This window comes from Schistocerca americana, chromosome 9 (assembly GCF_021461395.2).
Source record: "Schistocerca americana isolate TAMUIC-IGC-003095 chromosome 9, iqSchAmer2.1, whole genome shotgun sequence".
NCBI classification, from domain to species: domain Eukaryota; kingdom Metazoa; phylum Arthropoda; class Insecta; order Orthoptera; family Acrididae; genus Schistocerca; species Schistocerca americana.
Window position 1 is genome coordinate 180,360,435 of NC_060127.1, and position 24,575 is coordinate 180,385,009.

Sequence of the window (24,575 nt, forward strand, 5' to 3'; positions counted from 1 at the left end):
ATTTGTGTTGGGAGTGCAAGTGGTGCATAGGAAGCATGCATCATGCATGGTTGTGACGATCACAGCTGCGCAATATATAAAGTATGTTACCACATACGATATTGGGTAGGAAATAATCTTGTGATTAAAAGTTTAAACCCAGGAACACATATGCAATTTTTTTTTGGCAAATTAAAAATTATTAGTTGATGTACCTATGGAAATAGTTGTTACTTCCAAATTTTTCGTGCTAAACTTGTAATTGGAAATAAAATCAACTTCTCGTGGTTGGTGCTCCCATACGGCGGACCATACAATTAGCACACTCGTGCACCGACAGATGGCAGCTGTACCACGTCCTCACTAGAGGCACTGTATAGAACGCTCTCTACTTCTCCCAGGGCTTCAGCCAGTATCATCTCATGCATTTGAAAATCAATGATGGGTGAGGCCACGCCGGCGTGATCATGATGATATACGACAGTACTGAGTATTTATTTTGGGTCTTGTTGCAAGAGGTAGTGTTTGTTTATATTTATCGCCGGTGAGAGTGAATTTCTGGCGTCGAAAACTTTGAAATGAGGTGCATTGGTGCACCGGATTGTATTAGCAATTCGGAGAGAGAGAGAGAGAGAGCAGGCACCGTAGATTGGGAGGGCAACAGGTTCACAAAACTGTGGGAATGACAGCTGGTAACCAGCTGTACATTTCAAGTGTTTGGGGTAAGTAATTAATCGGGTAATGTACTCGTAATTACAGCTACGATACCCGTATTTTTCTGTACGTTATAGCTTCATATGATTTGTTGAAGCTTCACTTTGACTGTTCACAACACGAGATGAAGAAAGCTGATGGAAGGAAGCTGTTATAAAGTGTAGTGCAATTTCTTCGAAAGTCAACGTTCCAAATACGTGCACTTCTAATGGGAAATAACCAAATAGCAAGGACCGAAGCAGGCAGTAACGAAGGTGAGCAATTTATTTATATTTTTCTGTTTTTATGTTCAGGATAGAAAAATAAGGTGATCATTCAGATGTATGATGTTGTGTGTAAACTATTAACTGTTGCGATCTTTTATTAGTCACACCAGTAGCGTAAGGCGTGGTTAGTTTTTGACAGGATAAGTACCACATTAATGACTAGCGAAGCGAGCTTAGATTGAAATTCTGAACGCTAAGTATTTGTATATTTATTGATCCACTCAATCATTCAATATGATAAGGGACAAGACAAAGCTATTTAGGCCTATATGTGAACATACATAGACATAGCACTTTTTCCAATACTGTTCACCTGGCTGAAGGTATATTGCATATTTATTCATAATAATACCAGAATAAGTTCAAATAATAATGCTGGTCATAATCAATACAGCAAAAGATCTTTACTGGACAATATGTTATTTTTAATGAAACAGTCTGATTCTGAAACGTAATAAATATATATAATTTGTGATAGATCACGTTCAAGAAAGAATTGTATGCCGTAAAAGGAATGCTTTGTTAGGGGTGCTCTTAAGATTTTTTTTTTTTTAATTTTGTTGATTTTTGAATACTTTCAACTTCTTTCGAGAGATGGTTATGGAGTTTGGTTCCTATACACTTAACACTATTGCTATAGGCTACAGTTCAGTAAATGAGGAACTTGTTTGAAGCATTTTTGTTTTTTGACCTTGTGTCATGATGGTGTCTGTCCAGATTCCTATGCAATCTGTTGATGTTGTATTCAATAAAACAGAGCAAGTTCAATATATATTGGCTAGGGGGAGGCAGTAGGCTTACATTTCATTTTTTAAACAGTGTTTTGCATGTTTCTCTTCACTTTTTGTACAGAATTATTCTGATTGCTTTGTGCTGTTTTTTCAATTACAAATAATTTCCTTGTTTTGATACTATGACCCCAAACAATAATTCCATAGCATAGTACGGAATGGAAAAGAGCACAATACACACATGTCGATGTGTTGGCAGTTTGTTCATCCCTCACTGAGTGGAGCATAAAACAAACTGTTTAGCCTGAAACTAATCATATTAATGTGGCTTTTCCATGTGAATGTATCAGTGATGTCAGTCTCAAAGAATTTTGTTTCACTGACAAATTCTAGATTGCTGCCACTTAGTGTTACTGTTGGAAATTGGGGAGCTTTGTTCTGAATGCTACGGACAGTTAGACATTCTGTCTTTTTTGGATTTAGGAGTAGTCTATTTTATGCAAGCCACGGGTCTAGTTGGTTTGTATTTCTATTAACTGCTGACTGAAGATATTCATCTGTATTTGATATAAGGAAATTAGTATCATCAGCAAAGAGAAATGTCTCGCTAGTGGATAGGGTGGAAAGGAGGTCATTTATATAAAGTAGAAATAACAAGGGACTTAGAACAGAGTACTGTGGCACACCACTTTTGTAGATGAGTGCACCCCATTGAGGATTCCTGATTGAATGAATTTATGTATAGCAGCATACTGCGCTCGGTCTTTCACATAGCTTCTGAGCCAGCCGTGAGTAGTTCCCCTTATCCCATAAGAATCCATCTTATGAAAAAGTATATTGTGATTTATCATGTTAAAAGCATTTGTGAGGTCATGAAAGACAACTATAGCTGGGCATTTCTTGTCAGCAAGATGTAGAGTAGCATCAAGAAATTCATATATTGCATCAGTAGTGGTTTTATTTTCTTGGAAATCATACTGAGCGGAGAAAAGCCTGTTGTTTTTTCTAATAAATGATTTTAGTCTGGCGACCATTGCAATTCAAATATTTTGCTGAATATACACAGCACTGCAACTGAACAGTAGTAGCTAGGATCTTCTTTATATCCCTTTTTATGTATGGGTATGACTTTTGCTGTTTTAAGTTTTCTTGGTAATACTGCATCTGAAAATGAAGCATTTATTACATGAGACAGTGGCTTACTAATAAGATGGCTGCAGTGGTGGAGAAGGAAGCAAGGGATCATGTCTTCTCCTGCTGGTGATTTTTTCCTTTATTTTACTATTTTGCTGAATTATCATTTCTATCTCTGGTCCCAATGTTGGTGATAAAAACATTGTGTGGTCAAAGGTACTAAGGACTATTTGAGAGGAGCAATTACTTTTTAGATATTCTGTTACTACTTCTACAGTTTCAATATAGTATTAGTTAATTTCCTGAGCTACTTCGTCTTGGTCACTTACCATTGTTGCATTTGCTTTAAGTTTAAAGTTATGAACACTGTTCCTATTCCTACCCATCCTTGTGTGAATTATTTGCCGCATGGATTTGCTTTTTTTATATGAAGACTTCAGAAAGGTGTCATTGTGTAGGGTTTTTTTGTAACATTCGCCGCATTTCTAAATATTCTTTTGTATGCAGTGAAGTACTACTTAAATTGTTCACTTTTGCCAAGTACCGTCTTTTCTGAAGGAGAAAAGCTCTCTCTTCACTATTGCTGAGGTTATAACACCTGCGTTGTAATCCAGTTGGAGGATACTTTGTTGTTACAAATATGTTTTTGTTTTTGAAGGGAAATGACAATTGAAATAGTAACAGAAAATGTTTAAAAAGGTTTCAAATTTTTCGTCTTCTGTTTGAGAGTGGTATACAATCTCTGTGTTCTCTCTCTGTATGGTACAAAAAATTTCTGCTTTGTAGTATCATTTTGTTGGGTTGAGGTTCACTTCCCAGAACGACTGGTTGTATGATCAGTCCATAAAGGTCAGAACATCCTGGATTTACAAATCTAACAAACTATCTGTGTTGCTGACGACTTTGTCAAGAGCACATACACTTTGGTTTGTTACCCTGGTTGGGGATCTACACTTCATAACAAGGTTGTAACAGTGCATGAAATGTTTAAAATTACTGTGATCATCACCTTCTGTAAGGAAATTAATATTAAAATCACCACAGATTAGACCCTTGACAGTTTCTTTTTTACTATTTTTTCTAATGCTGATGTCAAATTTCTATAAAAGGAGCACAAGCTGCCTTAAGGAGATCTACAAACTGATATTACATCACACTGATATCTTTGATTTTCAACACCTAACAATTCTACATCTTTTTCTATACCCAGGTGTGAAGCTGCAACACTGTTTTTTTACAAATATGCAGCTTCCTCCAGCTCTGAAGACTTTACTTGAGAAGTGATGCACTAGTTTGAATTGTGGTACCACAACTGGGTCTATTTTGAGCAACTTCATGTAGTATTCAGTAATACACAATATTTGGGCATCTGACACCTCACTGTTGATACTTGTTAAAAGTTCTAGCTCATACAACTTACTCCTGAATCCCTGTACATTATGAAAAATAGATTTTTGGGGTAGAGTCTTGTTTCTACATCTACATGTATACCCCCCAAGCCACCCAACGGTGTGTGGCGGAGGGCACTTTACGTGCCACTGTCATTACCTTCCTTTCCTGTTCCAGTCGCGTATGGTTCGCGGGAATAACGACTGTCTGAAAGCCTCCGTGCGCACTCTAATCTCTCTAATTTTACATTCGTGATCTCCTCGGGAGGTATACGAGGTGTGGCTAGAAAAAAACCGGACTAGTACTGGTGAAACAATAAAACGAATGCAATAAGGCTGAAAGTTGCGTAGCCTGGCACGTGACTCTCGCTCCGCCTACTGCTCGAGTTTCATCTGCCTCCTGCACTCAGTCTGCCCGTGGCGTCTGTTTTAAGTAGTTGACGTTTTGTCTGTGCGTCGGAAAATGTTGAGTGTACAGAAAGAACAGCGTGTTAACATCAAATTTTGTTTCAAACTAGGAAAATCTGCAAGTGAAACGTTTTTAATGTTACAACAAGTGTACGACGATGATTGTTTATCGCGAACACAAGTGTTTGAGTGGTTTAAACGATTTAAAGATGGCCGCGAAGACACCAGTGATGACACTCGCACTGGCAGACCATTGTCAGCAAAAACTGATGCAAACATTGAAAAAATCGGTAAACTTGTTCGACAAGATCGCCGTTTAACAATCAGAGCAGTGTCTGAGTTAACAGGAGTTGACAAGGAAAGTGTTAGGCAGATTCTTCATGAAAGTTTCAATATGAACAAAGTGTGTTCAAAAATGGTTCCAAAGTGTCTCACAATTGAACAGAAGGAACGCCGAAGAATGATTTGTTCTGACATCCTGGAAAACATTGAAAGTGATCCCACCTTCTTACAAAATCGATGCATTGGAAAACTCCTGGTTCTCCACGACAAAAAAAAGCACGAATGTCAAAATCGAAATTCAAGGCAATGATGATTGTTTTTTTTTTTTTTTGACATCAAAGGGATTGTGCACGTTGATTGGGTACCAGAGGGACAAACAGTGAATCAGCATTACTACATTAGCGTCCTGGCTACCCTACGTGAGCGAGTACGGAGAAAACGGAACGATTTGTGGAGAAAAAAGTCATGGATCCTTCACCAAGACAATGCCCCAGCTCACAGTGCGTTGTCAGTGAAGACGTTTTTGGCAAAACACAACATTCCCATCTTAGATCATCCACCCTACTCACCTGATTTGGCCCCCTGTGACTTTTTTCTTTTCCCTAAAGTCAAGTCAGCTTTGAAAGGAACTAGATTTGAGACTGTTGAAGCAGTAAAAGAAAAAGCGACGGAAGTAATGTATGGACTTACCGAAAATGATCTGCAGCATTGCTATGAACAGTGGAAAATTCGTATGGTGCGGTGTAGAGACAGAGGAGGAGAGTACATTGAAGGAGATAACATGAAATTGAAAATAATTGTAAATAAATGTTTTTTCCAGCATCAGTCCGGTTTTTTTCTAGCCGCTCCTCGTAAGTAGGGGGAAGCAATATATTCGATACCTCATCCAGAAACGCACCCTCTCTAAACCTGGCGAGCAAGCTACACCGCGATGCAGAGCGCCTCTCTTGTAGAGTCTGCCACTTGCGTTTGCTAAACATCTCCGTAACACTATCATGCTTACCAAATAACCCTGTGACGAAACGCACCGCTCTTCTTTGGATCTTCTCCATCTCCTCCGTCAACCCGGTCTGGTACGGATCCCACACTGATGAGCAATACTCAAGTATAGGTCGAACGAGTGTTTTGTAAGCCACCTCCTTTGTTGATGGACTACATTTTCTAAGGACTCTCCCAATGAATCTCAACATGGTATCCACCTTACCAACAGTTAATTTTATATGATCATTCCACTTCAAATCGTTCTGCACGCATACTCCCAGATATTTTACAGAAGTAACTGCTACCAGTGTTTGTTCCGCTACCATATAATCATACAATAAAGGATCCTTCTTTCTATGTATTCGCAGTACATTACATTTGTCTATGTTAAGGGTCAGTTGCCACTCCCTGCACCAAGTGCCTATCCGCTGCAGATCTTCCTGCATTTCGCAACAATTTTCTAATGCTGCAACTTCTCTGTATACTACAGCATCATCCGCGAAAAGCCGCATGGAACTTCCGACACTATCTACTAGGTCATTTATATATATTGTGAAAAGCAGTGGTCTCACAACACTCCCCTGTGGCACGCCAGAGGTTACTTTAACGTCTGTAGACGTCTCTGTAGACGTTTCACACCAATCAGTGCATTTCCATGATAAAATTCTGGCATGTTTTGTCAATTACAGCTGAATGTTTGGATTTATTTATAGCACTGCTGTATGTCAGAACTTCAACTGAAGTTGTTAAGTCTGATCTTTTTTTAGGGGGGATAGGAAAAAATCCTCCTCCTCTGTGGTAGGCCGCCTCGGCCTTACTTTATTGTGGCTGATGCTCTGGGTGCCAGTGCTGTTGTTGTTCCGTTTCTCGATGATGGAGCTGTTGGAGTCATTGCTGTTGCTGCAGTAATTGTAGGAAACTTTGCTTTTGCCGTCCTACCTGGTTTGTTTTGTGGTATTCTTTCCATTGCCCCCCTTGATGATGCCTCTTCATCATATTTCTGCACAGAAACCACTTCCGCATAGGAGGGGGTAAGTGAAGGAGGTGTCCTGTTTGATTTATTAGATTCTTTAGCTGCTTCTTGTACTGTTTCTGCCAGTGTTGATGTCAGTCCTGTAGATGGAATTACACTGTTTGCCTTCTCTCTGCTTGCAATGATTTCATTTATCATCTTACAAATAAAGTTCTTTCCTTCATAATTCAGATGCATTCCATGCCTGGTATGCTGGCATCTTTCCAGTTTGCCTATATCAAGAAAGCTACATTTTCCTAACAAAGAACATATCTGAAACTTCCTGGCAGATTAAAACTGTGTGCCGAACCGAGACTCGAACTCGGGACCTTTGCTTTTCACGGGCAAGTGCTCTACCAACTGAGCGACCCAAGCATGACTCACGCCCCGCCCTACAGCTTTACTTCTGCCAGTACCTCGTCTCCTACCTTCCAAACTTTACAGAAGCTCTCCTGCGAACCTTGCAGAACTGCACTCCTGAAAGAAAGGATATTGCGGAGACGTGGCTTAGCCACAGCCTGGGGGATGTTTCCAGAATGAGATTTTCACTCTGCAGTGTAGTGTGTGCTGATATGAAACTTCCTGGCGCTCCGCTGCGGAGTGAAAAATCCAATCCTGTTGGCCCTATTTTTGCGGAAGTATGATGTGAAATGTGTTTTTGGACCACCTTCTAAGATTAAGCCCCTGTTGGCGTCCGTAAAAGATGATCTTGGTTTGCGTAAGGCTGGGGTCTATTGTATTCCTTGCAGTTGTGGCATGTCATATATTGGTCAGACAATCAGGGCTGTGGATGACCGGTGTGTTGAACATAAGCGTCACACACGCATACAACAGCCGAGCAAATCCGCTATTGCCTTGACACCGGTCATCCTATGGAATACAACAACACGGAGATTCTGGCTTGCACATCCAGCTATTGGGATAGTGTTATTAAGGAAGCTGTTGAAATCAGACTATCAAGCAACCTTATTAACAGCAGAGATGGTGGATTTTGTGTAAATGCTGCTTGGAATCTGGCTGTCTCTCATCAGAGAACAGAGGGACAGAATTAGTGCTATCTCACCTGTTGATTAATAGTAACTATCGATATTTCTGATGTTGGTTATTTTTGGTTGTGTTGACACTTGTTCTGTGTTTGGTGTCTTCCTTGGTTCTCCTCTGTGAACCAAGGTATTAAATTTGCTTGCACATTTTTTCTTCCTTGCATTTGTGCCTTGAGAATGGCAGGGTGTGCTCCTGTCGAAATATCGGCGGTGTTCGATGATGTCACCCGGCAGCAAACCCAAAAGTTATTTGAACATTCGATTCGCCGGGAAAAGTTAAGGTCTCACTATGTGGTATTGTTGCAACGATTGTATTGTGGTGTTTGTTACTCATAGAAAAATTTCTTTACTTCTGCTAAGCAGTTATCTGCTTCGTTTTTTGCAACATCATGTGGACTTGCTATATTGTAATTTGTGAACATGGTTCCTGTTTAGATGATGTATCAGTTACAATCTCTTGATTATCACAACTGTCTTCACAAGCATTCTGTCAACAACATGGGTATTAAGAATTTGTCTCTGAGTAATGTTGGCAATAAAACATTTGTTATATTCAAAAGACTACAAGTTTATGATTTCAACAAGTAGGCCTTTTCTATGATGTAAGCCTTAGATCTGTCAGTGCAATTTTGCTGCAAAAGTATGCAAACTACAACATTAGTTTTATAGCTGTGTGCAACTCAGTTATTGAACTGTCATGTTAATTTAATTTTGAGGTGAACTGATACACAGATATTTTATTGGCTATGAAATGTTATTAAAATGGTTACTGAAAAATGCTTCAGATGTAACTTCCATTTGAATGTTTCAATTTATTAAATAATAAGGTCCTTTTGCTACATTTTTACAGCCACTGGAGAGCTACTGATGAAACTTACTAAATGCAAAATAAGACATTCAATAGAACTGAAGATGTTATTGTAAACTTGCGGTTACAAAAAGCTTAAAGTAGAAGTAAGTATTCACAGAATGTCACTTAATTGTTATTCAGAAAATTCACAGGTCAGATCTGTGTTGTAGTAAATATAGCATAAAATGTGACATAAAGCATTCTTATTTCTGCGCGTAGATAAGGAGGAAGGCAGATGAGAACACTACCTGTGAGAGGAAGCTAAAATTGTTTCTTCATCCACATCTAATGTTAACGGAAAGTCTCTGCATCAAATTCCCACAAATGGTCAAATGAAACTATAAGATTTGTCCTAAAGGTGAAATGTGCTGTTGGCAGTACTTGTTGTATTTATTTATTTATTTATATGTTTATTTGTCCATAGACCATTCAGCACAACAGTATTCAACATGCTGGATATGATACAGAAATAATATAAACATATATAAAAATTAACAAAGCTGTTTAGGATTAGGTGAAGGCAGAGTCAAAAGGTGGCCATGCCCTGATCAAAGGAACCAACCTACCATTTGCCTTAGCTTCTTGAGGAAACCAGGAAAACTCATCTAGTATGGCATAATGGGAAATAAACACTTTTCCTCCAAAAGGCTACAATTTGTTGAGAAGTAAAGATTACCTCTTGTTATCCACAAAAACACCAAAGAAGAACACTGATTTCTTCAAGTTTGCACTGGGGCATTCAGTATGGCTTTATAGAGTTGTTATGTGTGAAACTTCCCTATGAAGATGTGCTAGGAAGCCTGTGCAGACTTTCACGAGGTGAAATGGCAAGCAGGCCATTTGTGGAATATTTAAAAGGGTTTGAAGAGAAATGTAGATCTTCTAAATAAAGAATTCAGTACTTCCCCAGAGCTGCAATTTCCTAGACATGTACTAGTTTTTGTGGTATGAGGTTTGATGGTATACTGGAAATACGTTGTAGCATGTTTTTTAACTGCAAACTCCAAAAACCCTATCAAACTGTGTCCATCTGTCCATAAGGTATTCTATTTTATTTTATTTTGTCGGGGCCTTATAGTTATATCAAGTGATAATGCTGATAAGTGATATGCCGATGATACAAGTATAATTATCGCACCCAACAGACAAGAATTAACTGGTGAAATTGTAAACGATGTTTTTCAGAAAATCATTAAGTGTTTCTCTGCAAATGGGCTCTCATTAAACTTTGACAAAACACAGTATATACAGTTCCACACAGTAAATGGAATGACACTATTAATAAATATAGACTTCGATCAGAAATCGGTAGCTAAGGTAGAATATTCAAAATTTTTAGGTGCATGCATTGTGAGAGGTTCAACTGGAAAAAAACACACTGAGGATCTGCTGAAACGTTTGAGTTGAGCTACTTAATGCTATTAGGGTCATTGCAAATTTTGGCAATATACATCTGAGTAAATTAGCTTACCACACCTATTTTCACTCTCTGCTTTCGTATGGCATCATATTCTGGGGTAACTCATCATTGAGTAAGAGTGTTCATTGCACAAAAGCGTGTAATCAGAATAATTGCTGGACCTCATCCAAGATCATCCTGCAGACGCTTATTTAAAGAGCTAGAAATCTTCACTGTAGCCACACAATATATATATATTCACTGATGAAATTTGTTATTAACAATCCAAACGAATTCCAAAGTAATAGTAGTGTACATGCCTACAACACTAGGAGAAAGGATGATCTTCACTACTCAAGTTTAAATCTAACTTTGGCTCAGAAGGGGGTAAATTATGCTGCCACAAAAGTCTTTGATCACTTACCTAATAGCATCAAAAGTCTGACAGATAGCCATATAGCATTTAAAAGGAAATTAAAAGAATTTCTTAATGGCAACTCCTTCTACTCATTAGAGGAATTTTTGGATATAGTAAGTGGGTAATTTCCCAACCCCCAACAAAAAATTGAGTGTCATGTAATATATCTTGTATAGACACCTTTTATTAACCTGACCCATTCGACATCATTACAAAGTGTCGTATTCATGACCTATGGAACAAGTACTAACCTAATCTCTAATCTAATCTAATAGCAATGTTGGCATGTGGGGAATTCTTCATATTCATTCTATTCCTAGTCAGGTAAGTTGTAAAATTAGTCACTCCTATTTACATAAAGAGAATTGTTTTTGCTGCATATGTGACTCACAGTGAAAGAAAGTACTTTGAATAATTACAGTTTCAGAGAGGCGATTTAGGAAAAGCAGTCAGAGTTTCAGTTATTAGGAATTTACAGTTACACTGTGGCTTTAGCTGTATTATTTGTATCTGGTAAGCCAGTTGTCAAAATTTGCTCCAAGGCAGAACTTAAAAATCATGTACTACGGAATAATTTATCCATTTCTTTATTATGGTATCGAGCTTTGGGCCTAAGCGGCAGATCTACAACTGAATAGAGTATTGATATTACAGGAACAAGCAGTTAGGGTAATGCATTGACTAGAGTCGTCTTGTGAATCCTTTGTCCGATGCAAATATTTAACAATGTATTCCTTGTATTTGTATAAATGTTTCACATTTTGTGTGAATAGTAGAAACAAAGTAAGCAAGCACAGTGATACAAATAATTATGACACCAAAAATGAGGCTAACTACGTCAAGCAGAGGTGAAAACTATTAGTGACTGAGAATAGTCCTCATATAAATGGGCAAATATGGTTCAACATGCTGCCACATACTTTGAGAACTTGAGGTGGGAAACTGTTCCATGGGTGTTTAAAAGTAATATTAGTAAATAAGTGTTCACTGAAAGAAAAAGGTCCTCACTGAAAGAAAAAGGTCCTCTGAACATGTGTCCCAAAATGGGCAGTGTGTGTGCAATGACAATAAATTGTCCTGGAGCACAGTACAGGTTGCATCACATCCACCTCACACAGAAATTTTGGTTTTGACAGGACCTTGCTGGGATTCAGTTATTATGGAGTCATGAAAGTATGTTTGACTAAAGATCCAATTGATGAATTCGCAGGTTATCAGCTGATAGGTGGCTTCATCTTGTTGCAACATTTAAATGAGTTTCGTACCCATCATCTTTGCCAGATGGGTACGAAACTCGTTGAAACATTGTGACAAGACAATATCACCACTCAGCTGATAACCTGAGAAGAATTCATCATTGGAATACACCAAGAAAGACTGCAATCACATAAAAGATATGATTAATTGTGATGGCAGCTTTCGACTGGATGGTGTGGGACCAGGTGTTCTTTTGTAAATTTCTTCAGCAAGAAAACATTTTATGATTAATGACATATCTAATGACAGTTAACTTTATTAATTTGACATCTGAATTTTATTTCTGTTAGCCCTCATTGTGACAGAGATCACACATGTAATATCACCATTACATATGTGCCTGTGCGCCTTAGATGGAGCAGTATTCAAAAAGGGCACGAAACTTGACAGAGGTCACTCGTACAGCAGCTGCCTTTGCGCATGTATCTCTGAGCCAATTTTTGGTGTAAAGTGCAGTGTGCGGTATCGACTTATATCCAGTAGGTCACCCTATCAAATATGTGCGCTGCCAGTTACGCCATTGCATTTTTTTCTTACAGCCTCCACCACAACACAAGGGTGTTGCCACGAATGATTACACCACTGCCAGTGAGATGCAAGCATCCCCTCTCAGGAGCTCCAGTGGTGGATGTACAACATTCATGCATTTTGCCCATTTTATGTGTTTGTCAGCTGAGTAACATGTACAGACTTTAGTAGTGGCCGGGGCTCAACATCTTCTGAATAGACATTGTATTGAAAAGTGACGGATTTATCATCCTTTCCTGTCTGTATATATTTCTACATTGAAAGCTGCTGTTAGCACCGCGCGACTGCTACGGTCGCAGGTTCGAATCCTGCCTCGGGCATGGATGTGTGTGATGTCCTTAGGTTAGTTAGGTTTAAGTAGTTCTAAGTTCTAGGGGACTGATGACCACAGATGTTTAGTCCCATAGTGCTCAGAGCCATTTGAACCATTTTGCTGTTAGCAACTGATGCTGTCACTCTAGCAACAAAATTATGTATTATTTTTACTATTTGCTATTAGATGTAGAATAAATTAATGTATGAATTTTTTCTTCATGAACAGCCTCTGTTCCGCGCTCCTGTATCCACTAAAGAACCACACAGCATGCAAAGGAAGACATAACAATGTGAACTAGCAATTTCCAGTCCAAACACTCGCCTGATGTTGGCTGAATGATTAACAGCTAAAATATTGTGGTAAGAAGTAAACATCATCTGATTGCAATCCCGAAACTTCATGGTATAGCATAATTTTCATCTGTCAGTTTGTGTTTGTGAAAAGGATTGTGATATACAAGGACATTTTGTAGCAGGCAACAGTATTATGAAATTATCTGCAACATCGAAACTGAGCATTGTTAATAAACACAAAAGTTTGTTATAAAACTGGTTTTCATTGGAGTACATAAAATGTGTTATCCAGTATTAGCTAACTGTTGATTGGTATTGCAGGCATTTGAAGACAGTCAAAGGCCAAAACTGGCCAGTAATGGATTAAAGTCTGCCTGTACAAAAAATCTTCAACATCCTATGGTAGACTTAATAAAATATTCTGGGCTCTTATGGTGTGGTCGGATCAATTTCTTGTTGAAACCCAACATTTCATCCCCATCTGTGGAGGACATCTTGAATGGCAGTTGTAGTTTTTTCAAAGGTCTGATGCACACAGTGGCTCTCAGCAAGCCTCAAGAAATTCATCTGACCATGGCATACTGGCTGGAACGTTCCCAGCCATGAAATTTTACGTTACAGCCTATGCTAGACATCAAAAATTGTTTCAGTTAATTTTTTATTTATTTTATTCTCCAACACAATAACAGTTATGTCTATAGAAGACAACATTTGGTCCTCCTGCACAGCAACTGGGCTTGAACATGGTCATTTGAAAAGGTTGAAAGTGGTAATCACTGAAGATAATTGTGATTGTGCTGAGGGGGGACAAATCATATCATCAACCACAGATGTCTACAGAAGACATATAAAAAAATAATGTCTTACTTTGTGAATGGTCTGACAGAGTCTGTGTATTGTACATGAAAACAAAGTTGACTCTCGACGTGGTGGCTGATGGGAGCGACTGCAAAGGCATTTCCCATTTTCAGTCGCTCCCATCAGCCAGTGTGCCGAGTGTCAACTTTGTTTGCATGTTCAATAAGTGTAAATAGGTACTCGGCTCAGACTCAGCACAGGATGTAGTGATCATTGGGCACAGGTACTTACTGTGCCCATCAGCTGCCTTTCAACTGTGGATGAAGCTATTGTATATAAGAGGATCTTCAGCAAAGGAAATATAGAATATTTTCTGCAGTTGCTATCAAATCAATCAAGGGCTAATGATCTTTGTAAATCTAATACAGATGACAAGTACTCCCATTTCATAATAAAACTGAGTATTTTCAAAAAGCCTTCCTCAAAAAGAAATTCGAGTGCTAAAACACAAACAAACCAAACAACTGGGTTGCAGCAGGAATCAGTCTCCTGCAACAGGAAGAGAACTTTTTTAAACTTTTAAAAACAATCCTTTCCAAGGAATGTCAAAAAATAAAATTATTTCTGGACTAAGTCGTAAAAGAAGCTAAATTAAGAGAAAATAACCAAATCAGGGACTCTATAAACAAGACTAAGCTATTGTGGACAGCTGTGCAGAAACTTCCTGGGAAGAAGGAAACTCACAAGGATATTACTCTATCCTATAACAACAGTCTTAGTTGCAGGTCTGTTCCAATCCGTTCTTTGCTGCAATCACAAATGATTTAATGATCGAAAAAGTTGGTAAATTAGTTTTGAAGGATCCCAGGTACTTGCAAAACTCAATATTGACAAAAAAATGCATGTCCCTCAGTCCTGCTAGTCAAGGTGAGCTAGGAAAAATTATAAGCTCCTTAAAAAATAGCAGTTCAACAGGAATTGATGAGATCCCTGGTGATAATAAGAAAACTGTTGACAAACTTTATTCTCACACCATTATTAACCATTTGCAATTCTTGACTGTCGGAGGGCATTTTTTCCTCATCTGCTAAAATCATCTAAAGTCATTCCTCTTCATAAGAGAGTTGCTTGAAAAAAACGTCACATTATAGACCTGTAGCACTGCTATTTGGCTTTTCAAAGATTATAAGTTAACTCTTTCTTGCTCAGATAACAAAATTTTTCAGTTGGAATTATATATTGTCAGCATGATTTCAGAGCACAACAATCCACTGAGACTGCTGCCTTTTATCTTGTCAACCACATCTTAAATGCAAGTGAAAATCACTTCAAAGTCTCTCAAAAATTGATTTTTTTCTTAAAAAATTCTCTGTAAGTTCCTGAACAAGAAAAAGGACCACAGAAAGTACCAAAATAGACAATTTCAGAGTGGCTACATGCACCACAATGTCCCCACAGCACACTGTCAGCTCTATTAAAAAAGTTTTGTTCTCATTTGTTTCGTTTTTATGACTTTTTAGTTCTTTAGGTTGGCTAACCTGTGAAAGCTTTACAGTTGCTTATCTTTCATTCATACAGAGAGTTTAGTCATAGTTTGCTGCTGTTTCAACAATTGTGTTTGGGAACGGATACCAAAAGCTCTTCTAGTAGGACTAAATACTTTGAAAATAGGTGTGGTAAATGCTGTTCTATGTTTCAGTGATGGCGCGGCGTCAAAGCTTAATGTTATGGAACTGATGGGAGTGCCTGGTAGACTAAATATGCATAGAGCTGTAATCTACATAGACCGAAGGAGACTTTCTGAACAAAAAAGTCAGTGATGGAAGCCACCAAAGAAGCAAGAATAAGTAGTGAGAAAAAGAGAAGAGAGGAAGAACAAGAGATGAAACAAGATGAATATGGACCTGGGCTGTATTAGTGCTATGCAGGTTTAACAGAAAAAGCAAGCTTTAACTTTAACTTGAATTTCCCAAAAGTTAAATTATAATTATGTTCTGGTACACTTCGTCTTTAAAAACTATTAGAGACAGAGGCCTGAAATTTTGAAATACTGTCTTAAAACATGCTTAATCAAAAAGTAGACTACTCTTGTGACTTAACTCGGAAAATAAAATGCTTTTTTGAATAAAAATGCTGAATTCATTTCCAAAATTTTTGATAATCCTACTTTAAACTTTTTTGTACCACAGTTTATGACAACACCATCTCTTCAATAGTCTGCTTTAAAGATAATAGTGTAAAGAATATACAGGAAAAACATAAACCTCCTTCTTTGTTTGTATTTTGAGTAATGTGTACCTATGATGTGCATAAATAATTAGCATGATTTATTTCACTTACAACAAAAATAAAATTAAAAAAAGTGTGAGAGCTAAAGCTGTGGTTCATACATAAAAATGCTCCCAAAAGATGGTAAGCATTATATTGGCTTACAAATCTTATTCTTTGAGTTACACTATTTAGAAAACTGACAATTTTTTCAAGGTTTCCCTTGGTATTCACAGACCACTCCCCTTAAATAAACTTGATTGTTATGATGTGCAAGAAGTGCCAGATTTGTGGCTGATAAAAGTAATCAATCTCAGGTTACAGAAGTCAAACACACTAACACTACATGAAACTACCTTTCAGTGCTACCCCCAGTGACACATGAGGTACCGCAGGGCTCTGTCTTAGGACTATTTCTTTCTCTAGTACACGTTACTGATCTGCCATCACGTATTAATAGTCTCCCCTCGTGCATATAAAGAATGCAAAAGCAGTTCTGTTTGCAGATGATGCCAGTCTGCTTAGGGAAGCAAAAAGAAGTAAAGATCTTATCACTGTTGCAGGTGTTATCAAAGATAAAGTTTGACATTGGCTCTATAGGAACATGTTTGTATTAAACCGACAAAAACAGTTACTCTATGCTTTCAGCCGCAGCAAAATAAATATACTGAAAAGGCAGTAATTCACATGAGCAACTATGAAATTCAGAATGTCAATGTGACAAAGTTTCTTGTGCTTTGCCTGTAAGAAAATTGAAAATGGAACTCTCACATAAGATCCTTAAACTCCCAACTCTTTAAAGTAACGTATGTAATCATTGCAATGCTTGAAACTGTAAAAACTGTGCATTTTTCTTGGATAGATTCACTGTTATGATATGGTGTTATCTTTTGGGGAAATATTCCTCCTGCCATAACAACATTCAGGAAGCGAAAGAGAATAATATGATTAATAAAAAAGCAAACAATAGAAGTTCCTGTAAGCTATTTTTTAAGATTTAAATATTCTCCCTCCCTGCATTTATATCCTAGAAATTGTGCTCTTAAAAAAAAAAAAAAAAAAAAAAAGAAAGAAAAAAGAAGAAGAAGAAAGAGAATCTGTTTATCCAAAACACTGTTGTGCATGAGCAACATACTAGGTTAAGGAAAAATATCCACATAAATTATTCCACCACAAATCTATCTCAAGAGAGTGCTCATCACTGTGGTGTAACAATCTACAGTAAGCTGCCAGAAATTAAGAGTACCAAACATATAAACACATTCAAAAAAGCTGCTGGAACCTTTTTATTAAAGACTTGTTTTTACAGTTTGTCAGATTATATGAGTGACAAACTAGAATAGTTGCCTAATGCTATTGTACGTAAAATATGTCCATCATCTGTCATCCATTGTATGTATATAAGGTTTATTGCACCAATAAATAAATAAATAAGAAATTGTGATGATATGGTAAGATTTGTTAACATCAGTTGTCATTTTCCACATTTACTTAACATTTCAAGATTTTGTTAATTGTGAGTGTAAGGATACATCAAAGTGAGGACTCTGTCAAAATGCGATTTGCAAAAATGGAGACGTACTATTTGTTCAGTTCATTACAAAAATGTTATTAAAATTTTAATTATTTGCTTTTGTGTAAAATGTTATGTAAAATGCCCTCAAATTTTAAAAAGCTATTCAATTTCTTACAGAAGGGAAAGCCTGGAATCTAGTAAAGTACTACATGAATATCTGCAGCTTACATTTATTGTTGTTCATTTTAAAAACAGTACCCACACAGCTAGCGTTTGCAGTCACTCTGCAAATATGCTGGGGGTCTCACTGAGGCTTTCACTGAACAAAATTACCCTCCCCGCCTTGTCCAGAAATAGATCACCTGTGATTTGTCTCCCCAGTCATCTACTGCCCTCACACACCCTCTGACCATCCACAAACAAGTAGCCTCTTGTTCTCACCCAGGACTGGAGTAGCTGAACCACATTCTCTACGAGGCTTTCGACTATCACTGTGCCCTCTGATAAGAAATATCCACCTTATCCCTCCCACAGTAGTAGTCCACCACCCACCCACACAACCTGTGCGTCATTCTTGTCCATCCCTATTCCACCTGTGTTCCCAACCACTTGTCCCAGGCTCATATTTTAGATCTATATGCAAGACCTACCCCATATATCCTCATGCTGCCAGCTACTCCAGTCCTGTCTCGGGCATTTCCTACACCATCAGAGGGCAGGACAGTCTGTGAAAGCAGCCACGTGGTCTGCCAGTTTAGCGGCAACACTGTGTGGTATTCTACAGGGGTGTGACAACTGACAAGCTACACATCTGCACGAATGGCCACTGCCAAACTGTCGCCGACAGACTGCCAGACTGTCCAGTGGCCGAGCTTGCCATGCGACGTGGTGTGTGTGTCAGAGACTGCTTTGTGACCTGTGCCATCTGGTTTCTTCCTGAATTGTGTAGGTGGGAACTCTCCCTGCGACCCATCCTTCATTCCCGTAAGCCCTCCCCCTTTGCTAGTCCCTGTCCCTGTCCTCCACTAGCCCCTTTCCTGCTCCTACTCCAGCCTGACATGTGCCTCGTATCCTCCCAGCGCACCTTCGTACTCGTTTCCCCTTCTCTCCTCTCCTTTTTGTCTCCCCTCCCCCAGCACAACTCTGCCAATTCTGCACCTAGGAAGCCTCCGTCGTGACTCCACTGTATCCCTGTGCACTGCCACAAGCAGCACTAAAGCATTTTTCCACATACCTACCCCGGTGTCCGTCTGCCTTTTCACAACATGCGTCTTCTGTACCTCACTACCGTGCCTGCCGAGATTGCTACTCGCAGTGCTGAAGTGCTTGTAAGTGTTTCTTCATCCGATGAAGGATTTGTCTAATAGGCTAAATTATATAAAGGGTGTCCATAATTAAAGTTCTGATTTCAAAACCCTGTAGAAAGAGAGACACTACTCAGAATGATGTCAATTTTGATCAGCTTATTATTGACACAGTGGGAAAACTCATGGAATGAAAAGCAAAAAAAAAGGGCAAACGTTTTTCCTATAGAGGGCGCTGTAAGCATCTTAATGTAAGTGGTGTCAGTTACAAATGAGAGGTGAATCGCGGCTTTGGTTTGAGATGCAAATTATACAGTCTGTACTGTTCAATTTGCATCAATTGTTTGGCAGTTAAAAGTTGTGGCACTGTCAGTTAGGAAAGCCCATCTTTCACGGCAAGGTCGTACCACATTGGGGGGGGGGGGGGGGGGGGAAATTCAGTTTCTAATTGTTCTGGGGCCAAAAATAGCATGAAAAGTGATATGACATTGGTTTTTAATTGTCCAGAAGCCAAAAACTGAATAGAACACAAAATGACAGTACTTTTTAATTATCATGTGGTCAAAAACTACACTAAAAAGCAGAATGACAGTGTCTTATTATCATGATACTGAAACAAGATTTTTCAGTATGCTATCCACCATTTTCTGCCACATCTACCACAACAAATCAGTGTGTCTCGGTGGGTCAGTTTGAGAATGTGTTGTGCAATGCATGCCCTTAATTCAGCTCCGTTTGTGGTTGGAGCACTGAACACAATGTCTTTCAGATAACCCCACAGCCAGAAGTTGGTTGGTTGGCTTGGGGAAGGAGACCAGACAGCGTGGTCATCGGTCTCATCGGATTAGGGAAGGATTGGGAAGGAAGTCGGCCGTGCCCTTTCAGAGGAACCATCCCGGCATTTGCCCGGAGTGATTTAGGGAAATCACGGAAAACCTAAATCAGGATGGCCGGACGCGGGATTGAACCGTCGTCCTCCCGAATGCGAGTCCAGTGTCTAACCACTGCGCCACCCCGCTCGGTGCACACAGCCAGAAGTCACACAGATTAAGATCAGATGATCAGGACTGCCAGGCATTAGCAAAATGACAGCTGATAATTCTGGCATTTCCAAAATGCCCCTGCAGTAGCCACTTCACTGGCCGTGCAGTGTGCGGAGGAGTGTAGTCTTGTATAAAAATGATTCCACCCACCCCCACGGGGTCAAAGTGTTGGTGTGCAAAAGACTCAGTGTTTACCGATGATGGTACGGATAACAAGACTCGTGTCCTCGAAAAAATGTGGCCCTTCGATAAATGCAGCCATCAAACCACACCACACAGTAGCCTTTGCAGAATGAAGTCATACCGATTGATGTGCATGTGGATTTTCCATTGCCCATACTCTGCAATTCTTCATGGTGACATGTCGTTGGAGGTGGAAAAGGGTCTTTGTCTGTTCACAGAATGTTCCATAGTGTTTCACTGTCCACTTCTATACGAGCAAGAATTTCCAGAGTGAATGTTTTTCTGCTGGAAGGTCAGCAGGAAGCAACGTCTGAAGATGGGTGATTTTTGAATGGATAGCGACACAGGATGTTTCAAAGGATTTTATGCACTGTTCATGGACACACATCCAATATTCAAGCAATTTCCCATGCACAGCATGTTTGCACACTACTACTCAGCCCCGCCTGCTGTGGCCATATTTTCAAGATAGGTCGAATCGACTACTTTTCTCTCTCTGCCACATTATGCTTCGAAACAAACTGTCTTTTCGAATTTTGTAATCTTTTTTTCCAGGTCATTAGCAGACATTGGACCAATCCATTTTTCATACCCTTGATTGTCCAGAGCTTCTGCTGGGCTACTGACACACAGTCACTGTTCTTGTAAAGCAGTTTTACACTAGCAGTGTGTGATCCTTTACGAAGACAGTCATGTTGGGCATCTTGTATGCAAACTGAGGAACATCTGTGTGACGTGCTTCTTTTGGTGTGCATATTTTGAAACTTACATGCTATCTAATGGTTGTGTTTTCATTAATTTTTTTTTTTTCCTGTGACTTTTCCCCCCGTGTCAATAAAATGCTCTTCAAATTTGACGTCACTCTGAGCAGTGGTTCTGTTTCTCCACCATTTTGAAACCTATAACTTTAGTTATGGACACCCTGTACAACTCAAAAACACTGAAACTACTCCTGAACTGGCCATGAAGTCCCAATGGTACCGACCAGCCACCGTGTCATCCTCAGCCCACAGGCGTCACTGGATGTGGATATGGAGGGGCATGTGGTCAGCACACCACTCTCCCGGCCGTGTGTCAGTTTACGAGGCCGAAGCCGCTACTTCTCAATCAAGTAGCTCCTCAGTTTGCCTCACAAGGGCTGAGTGCAACCCACTTGCCAACAGTGATTGATAGACTGAATGGTCACCCATCCAAGTACTAGCCCACTCCCATAGGACATAACTTCAGTGATCTGACAGGAACCGGTGATACCACTGCGGCAAGGCCGTTGGCCACCATGTTCGAGAGTCTACTTATAAATGCACCTGCCTGTTACTCAGTACCTCCTCTCTGTAGTGAGTAGCAGTCTAATTTATATTGTTATTGCTATTCCATTTCAGATTTTCCATTGTTTCATTATTCATATTTTTTATCGCCATCTGAGAATATTAATTAATGTGCAGTAAATAAGGTTATGTGTAGTATGATGCACGTTTATAGACACACAAACATGGAATAGCTCCACATGCTGTAAATTAGGTTACATGCAAAATGATGCACACTACGAAACACATAAGCATGGAATAACTCCACTTGCTCTGATAGTACTCCTAGTTGTATACTGTATTTTTCTTTCGTATCTTCTTTCTTTCTTTCAAACATCTGGCGCATATATCATATACACACAAAATATCACAATTCACTGTTAAACTGTAATTTTCCAGCTTTGCTGTCCAGAGTATAGTCTACATGTAGCTTATTGTAACAGTATATACCGGGTGATCAAAAAGTCAGTATCAATTTGAAAACTTAATAAACCACGGAATAATGTAGATAGAGAGGTAAAAATTGACACACATGCTTGGAATGACATGAGGTTTTATTAGAACCAAAAAAAAAAAAAAAAAAAAAAAAGAAAGTATTGCTAGACACGTGAAAGATCTCTTGTGCGCGTTGTTTGGTGATGATCGTGTGCTCAGCCGCCACTTTCGTCATGCTTGGCCTCCCAGGTCCCCAGACCTCAGTCCGTGTCATGATCGACCGACATCTCTAGGGATGCTGAAAGACAACATCTGACGCCAATGCCTCACCATAACTCCAGACATGCTTTACAGTGCTGTTCACAAGATTATTCATGGACGACAGCTATTGTTGAGGAATGATGGACATATTGAGCATTTGCTGTAAAGAGTAGCTTTGCTTTGTCTTACTTTGTTATGCTAATTATTGCTATTCTGATAAGATGAAGTGCCATCTGTTGGACATGTTTGAACGTTTGTATTTTTTTCGGTTCTAATAAAACCCCATATCATTCCAAGCATGTGTGTCAATTTGTACCTCTCTATCTACATTATTCTGTGATTTATTCAGTTTTCAAATTTATACTGACTTTTTGATCACCTGGTATATTTCACATATCGACATTTTCCTTAAGAAAATATTCATAACTGATGACTTGCGAAAACCACACACACTTCAAAATACAATCTCAGAAATAGTTGGTTATTTTACAGTTGACATGCCTAAAGCCCTATTTCCACAGTAAAACTTTTTTTTCTAAAAATTGTTATTCAGAAAATATTACCCCAACACAAAATTGTTACTTCTTGTCACTTTAATTTTCCTGAATCCAAAAATGTACTCTCTAACTACAAAAAAAATATAAGTTAGTGAAGTATTAAAATTATAAAAGTCGGGTCTGAGGAAATTTCTCGCTGCATAATAATAATAATCATCGGGGATAAAAATAGTCACCCAAAAATCTGCTCATAAGAATAATACCTTAACTAACTGTATGAGACATGGCGTAAAAGTTTTGCGCACAAATTCTGCATTTTATATTGTTATTTAATATGCACTACCTTTTAGATTTTAACATTTCGTAAAAATATTTCCACATAAGTCATTAAATAGGTTCTGTGGGGAAAGTCAGAGTTAATTCTGGTTGAGGAAAAAGGAAAATTTCCTTGAAGTCAGAACTAAGCCACAATTGTGTACAGTCAGCTGTAAAAACAAACCAAAAAAAAAAAAAAAAAAAAAAAAAACCTTCATGTTGAGCACTGGACATTTGAAAATTCAGTGAGGCCAGTAGACTGCCCTCAGCGAAACTGCCTCTCATGTACTCTTTGAACATTTGTAGTTTATTGAGCTGTTGTGTCAAAATAGTAATGAAACTTTTTGTTGGTGTACTGTTCATCAGTAAAGAGTTTTAAAGTTTTAACTATAATTTAACATCAACAGTGGTAATTTGCTTACTTAAAAGTCTTTAAGCACCCATCAGTTCACCCACTGAACAAGAAATGGATACAATGAGTGATGAAATTAGGGTCAGTACTCTTGCAATTGGTAAGTTATAATTTTGACCCTAAATTGTATTAATTAAGTATAGCAGTCAAAAAGTGTAAAGCTTCACAATACGTCATTCAGCATTCGCTGAATTGGTTAATGAGAAGAATAAAAGTAAACTGTATGGGAGAAAGGTAAGAGAGGCTACTTTCAAAATACCGTATGGTAACATGATACACCCTTGTATGTTATAAAATTTGGGAAAAATGAAGATTTTAAACTACTTTATTCACATAGTATTTCAATCACACATCATGATCCAAAACATTTAATAAATCATTATGTTAACAGGCAGTAGCAGCCACTGCAGGCTACTAATCTAAGTACATTAACAACAAATTGTAACTAGTTCCCAGTACCCTCACTGTGATTATTATGGGAAACTGAGCAAGGTGGCACAGAGGTTAGCACACTGGACTCACATTCAGGAGGACGATGGTTCAAACCCGCATCCGGCCATCCGGATGTGGGTTTACCGTGATTTCCCTAAATTGCTCTAGGCAAATTCTGGGATGGTTTCTTGAAAGGGCATGACTGATTTCCTTCCCAATACATGACACCATCTGAGCTTGTGCTCTGTCTGTAATGGTCTCAATGTCAACAGGACATTAAGCCCAATCTCGTTTGCTTTTTATTATTATTATTATGGAAACAAGTTTTAAATTACTTCATACTTATTGTATCTCAGGCAAAAAAACACACCACCTATTTTTTTTTTTTTTTTTTTTTTTTTTTTTAAAAAAAGGTACATTGCTCCTCCTCATATGCTAAGTAGATTCTGTTTTCATCTCTGATTCTTCAAACCAAATTCATCTGTAACTTAACTCAGAATGCTGTAAGCTTGTATATATTTGCACAGTTAAATTGTGTGTAATATAAATATTGGAAGCAAAATTTACATCCCATATCCAAATAGTGGGATAAAATATAGAAACAGTGACTAATAAGATATTCAGTTTAACTTTGGATGTCTGAGGGTTTTCAGTTTCCTGCCTTATGTCTACTGTCATCTTGTTGTACATTTTAGTATCATAATAACAAACCCCATTGCAAAGCCAACATAGGGATGTATAGTCTAGATGGAAATCATTTTTTCTTCTAATATTGTGGTTGTGCATTGCATGCTTCATCTAAATTCAT

General features: G+C 38.5%; 1 long non-coding RNA gene across 1 annotated transcript; it reads left to right on the forward strand.

The window, feature by feature from the left end:
- Positions 1-385: 385 nt before the first annotated feature.
- On the forward strand, positions 386-15,928 carry LOC124551021. Its single transcript, XR_006967754.1, has 3 exons — positions 386-701; positions 791-947; positions 15,497-15,928. It is a non-coding gene; the product is annotated as an uncharacterized LOC124551021 (long non-coding RNA).
- The last annotated feature ends 8,647 nt before the right edge of the window (positions 15,929-24,575 follow it).